Consider the following 4,035-nt stretch of genomic DNA (forward strand, 5'->3'; position numbering starts at 1 on the left):
AATAGGTTCAGCTGAAAGATTTTTAGTTTGTGATTAAACTTGGCGGTGTGGCGACACATTTTTGATACAAACTTTTTATTTCATATATTTTCTTTAAAATAAATGAAAAATGAGACGCGGAGAACAATTATCCGAGTATGAAAGAGGTCAAATCGAGGCCTATCGTGAAAGTGGTCTTAGCCATCGCMAAATCGCTCAAAAAATTGGTCGAAGCCAAAATGTTGTGAGTAWTTTTTTAAGAAACAAAGCAGAATATGGCAAAAACATGAAAGGCGGAGTCAAACACGCCACCTCTGCGGCAGTCAGGAGGCATATTGTCCGAGCTGCGTCCAATTCGCATCTCTCAGCACCCAAAATTAAAGAAATTTGCGGCGTTACAGCCAGTGTGTCTACAGTTAAACGTGTGATTTCGTCGGCTGATCATTTAAAACGAATGAAACTTAAAAAAAAAAAAACACCGTTAAATGATACACGTAAAGCTTTACGACTACTCTTTGCGCGCAAGCACATGAGCTGGATGAGCGAATGGCAGAAGGTCGTTTTTTCTACTATTATTATCACGATCTTCGAAAGGAAGAGCATTTTCTGAGCCGTCGCCATAGCTGTGAGGGAGGCGTAATGGTGTGGGGGTCGGTATCAGTCTTTGGCACTTGCGACCTTCAATTTGTTACTTCCAAAATGAACGCGGAAACCTACAAATCTATCATACAGACTGCGTTCCTCATTATTCCAATATTTTTCACATTATCAAATGGACTTACCAGCACGATAATGCTCCTATTCATACAGCTAGGGTGGTTAAAGAGTGGATTAAGGCTCAAAATGTGGGCTTGCTCGAATGGCCCCCATATTCACCTGACCTTAATATAATGGAAAATGTATGGGGGTTGCTATCGCGCAAGGTATATGAAGGAGGCAGGCAATTTAATTGCAAAAAAACTTTAGTTGCGGCAATTAAAACGGCCTGGACGACAATTTCGCTGCAAATACTGCAGAATTTGTATAGCTCGCTTCCCGATCGTTTATATGAAGTTATATCAAAAAACGGCGGATTTACTCATTATTAAACTTATTAAAAATTACTTTAGAAATGCACTTAAGTATAAGCTAAATGCCAAAAATATGAAAATAATCTTATGTTACTTATATAATTTTAATTTTTTTAGGTTGAACCTATTCAGATGAACGAAAAAATATCATTGATTTTGTTAACCTTTCAGAAGAATAAATAAATAAGGAATAAATAATATGTTTTTGAAAAACCTTTTTCACCATTTTATTTTAATATGATTTAAGAATTAAAGAAAAAAAAATTGTGTAAATCGGAAAACTGGAATTATAGATATATTCCTACCTCTGAGATCATGAACCTATTCAGTTGGGCGGCAGTGTATGTAGGCTTTGGATTACTTTTGACATTTCACGGAAGCTATAATACCCTTCACAGGTACCGAAGTGATAGAGCCAACACTGCTTGTTAGTGAAGAAATAACATAGACCGTAAAAATTAAAAAAAGCAAAACGTCTGAATTGGATGGTATACAAAACTGAGCTTTAAAAGTAGCATTGACTTTGAAACCGAAGTTATTCGCAAAAATATACAATACGCGCTTAGAATAAAGGATATTTCCCGACAAATGGAAAGTCCAACGAATGGTTCTACTTCCTAAACCAAAAACAAACCTTCATCATTTCGCCATCTGTGCATGCTTGACAAAATTGCTAAAGTGTATGACAGCATAGTAAGAAACCGCTTAGAGTTAGCAATCCAGAAAGCTGGCGGATTATCAGTAAGACAATACGGCTTTATGAAAAAGAGGCCCACCATTGACGGACTACATAATAGGGCAGAACGAAGACGTTGAAACCATCGTTGTGCAGTGGAAATGGAAACTGTATCGGGTCCGTAAACTACACAAATTTTATTGGTGGCTTGAGATGCATTTTTGCCTTTATCGTAGTAGTACTGTAAAATATGCCGTATTTTCTCTTTATTTTGCTCCATGTTTGCGACGCTGTAACTGTAACGAACGACTTAAAAGAAACGACAATCAATCAAACACGTATTAGCGCGTAAAATGAGCTTTCCAAAAAAGTATAGCATGACCTGATGCGACTCATAATACTAGAACTACGCGCTCTCAGCGCCAACTAGCGAAAATACCGCAAGACTTTTCTGACAACCTAATACAATGTTGCTGACACTGTGGAAGGCGCAGTAAGTGGCAAGCGATGGAAATACTAATCACATTGCATGTGAAGAATGCCTTCAACTCAGCCATGTGGGCAAATATAATCAAGGCTCTGTATGACTTATCAGCTTCTTAATATTTTATGGAAATTAGTAGAACTTATTTTGAAAACAGAGAACTATTTTTCGGTAATGATAAAGGCAACAAGAGCTACTCTAATTCGAGTGGAGTACCACAATGCTCGGTTCTACCGGCTTTATAAACTACCTGTGCAGATTCCAGCATGACATTAGTCCGTTGTGTTTAGAGTGCTTTGAAGACTATGAGCATGTATTCTTTTATTGGCTTTGGTTTTGTATGTACAACTCGGTGGTAGTTTTACGGTGGCAAATTTGTCATACTTATATGTCACTCGAATGATAACTGAAAAGTGGAAAGTTCGCAGCGTAGTGGCAGCCCATACCATATAGGAAACTTAAATGTCTTATCACTCCTACGAAGTAATACTTAATAAATGGTGGTTACGTGTGAGAGTCTAGAGTTGCCAGTAGGTTATGTTTAGCGGATTGTAATTCCACATTCCGTCTTTTGATGCATCCTCTTACTTTAAACAATAAAAAACCTTCACAGTTGCATTTCTTACAGCATAAGAAAGTATAAAAGTTATTTACTCAGATTGCTAGTTTATTTGATAGCTCTATGGTATAAAGGTTCCACCTAAACAATTCATTCAGATATTGTACGGCTGACTCGAATAATAATTTACTCCAAGTTTCGTGTAGATCCTGTCAATAAAAAAGTTTGCCATACATGAAATTGCTTTTGATCGTTCAGTTTGTATGGCAGTGACTTTGCTATAGTGACACGGTTTGAATAATATGCTATACTATGGTCCTTTAGCTTCGAGAGATGAGCCCAATCTTAAAGGAAAAAAGACGTGTGCAAAATTTCAGATCGGCATCTTAAAATATTTGTAACTTTTAATTTGATTAACTGAGGTAATTTGCAACTCTAATTTGCCATAAAATTTGCTAATCTAAAAAACTGCCTATAGACTTCCTATAGATGGCAACTCATTTCCAAAACTTCATCAGTCAATTTCTCTTCAAATTATATAGTTTTTGATATCTATATCTTTATTTAAATAATATACATAAATTGTTGGTTGATTATTAATTTTTTCGAAGTTGGCAACCCTGGTTAAATGTTGTTTGATTTAAATGTGTATTTTTGCGCCCACATTTTTTGTTTGATTCAAAGATATTTTTTGTTTTACATATTGGAGTAAATTTGAGTTTTCAGATAGATGGCAATTCTTGTCCAAAATGTTTACAGTTAAAGGATTTTGCAAAATTTTGTATGTTTTGAGCACAGATGTTACCACATGTTACAAAATACAAAATTGTTTTTGATCAATTACACTTTTTTAATAAGTTGCTACTCTTGTTTATATATTGATTGATTTAAATATAAATATTTTTCCTATTTTTATATTTATTATATGGATATTTTCTATTTACTACAAGAGCGAATTTTAAATTTCAGAACGCTGGAAGCTCTTTTAAAAATAGCTAAACTTCAAAGGAATACTCATATGTTTTCAGTAAAGCGAATATTCAAGCAAAATTGGCTTATGGGTAGCGGACTCTATAAGAAACATAAATATATATGCATTTCAAAATACCTATATATACATATACGTATTTATGAATACCTAAATACATATGCATAATATATTACTAGAAACTTTATACTTCCATATATCCGTAGTATTTTGTGAGTTGGATGAGGAAAGTTAAACCCACAAAACCACCCCATTTTTCACTAAACCCAACCAATTTGA

Source organism: Bactrocera latifrons, unplaced genomic scaffold (assembly GCF_001853355.1).
Source record: "Bactrocera latifrons isolate USDA-ARS-PBARC rearing strain unplaced genomic scaffold, ASM185335v1 scaffold_556, whole genome shotgun sequence".
Classification (NCBI taxonomy): domain Eukaryota; kingdom Metazoa; phylum Arthropoda; class Insecta; order Diptera; family Tephritidae; genus Bactrocera; species Bactrocera latifrons.